The 941-nt window shown below is 43.4% G+C and overlaps 1 long non-coding RNA gene across 1 annotated transcript in view; it reads right to left on the bottom strand.

The window, feature by feature from the left end:
• The window catches only part of LOC106875706 (uncharacterized), a 30,156-nt gene that overhangs the window by 19,261 nt on the left and 9,954 nt on the right, over positions 1–941 (bottom strand). The gene's annotated exons all lie outside the window — the stretch shown is intronic.

Raw genomic sequence — 941 nt, forward strand, 5'->3', positions numbered from 1 at the left:
CCAACAAGATGGTTCTGTTGTATGACCATGCCCAAATATAAAGGAAAAAGACCCCTTCAGTCATTCATTACCATGGATCGCACCTAGAAAGTTCTCCTCCGAGGTACAAGTTCAAGCAAGGTCGTTTATGGAAGACCAGTAGCCACCCATGCATACCGACCTCCCCTCTCCATATCACTGATGTTATCCAAGGGAAAAAGCAGGGGGTCAATACAGCTTGGCACCAATGACATCACAACTCATTTCTACAGCTGAGTGAACTGGGTCAACATGAAATAAAGTGTCTTGTTCCAAAACACAACACACAGGCCAGTCCAGGAATCAAACTCACTAACTCATGATTGTGAGATTGAAGTTATAATCACTGAAACATGCACATATGCATATAGATAGATAGATAGATATTCTTTTATTCTTTTATTTGTTTCAGTCATTTGGCTGCTTCCATGCTGGTGCACCACCTTTAGTCGAAGAAATCAACCCCAGGAGTTATTCTTTGTAAGCCTAGTACTTATTTCATCGGTCTCTTTTGCCGAACCGCTACGATATAAAGACCTAAACACACCAACATCAGTTGTCAAGCGATGGTGGGGGGGGGACAAAACACAGACACACACATACATAAATATATATACATATATATATATATGTGTGTATATCATCATCATCATCATCATCATCATCATCATCATCATCATCATCATCATCGTTTAACGTCCGCTTTCCATGCTAGCATGGGTTGGACGATTTGACTGAGGACTGGTGAAACCGGATGGCAACACCAGGCTCCAATCTGATTTGCCAGAGTTTCTACAGCTGGATGCCCTTCCTAACGCCAACCACTCAGAGAGTGTAGTGGGTGCTTTTACGTGTCACCCGCACGAACGCCAGTCAGGCGGTACTGGCAACGGCCACGCTCAAAATGGTGTATTTTATGTGCC

Source organism: Octopus bimaculoides, chromosome 22 (genome assembly GCF_001194135.2).
Source record: "Octopus bimaculoides isolate UCB-OBI-ISO-001 chromosome 22, ASM119413v2, whole genome shotgun sequence".
Lineage (NCBI taxonomy): Eukaryota > Metazoa > Mollusca > Cephalopoda > Octopoda > Octopodidae > Octopus > Octopus bimaculoides.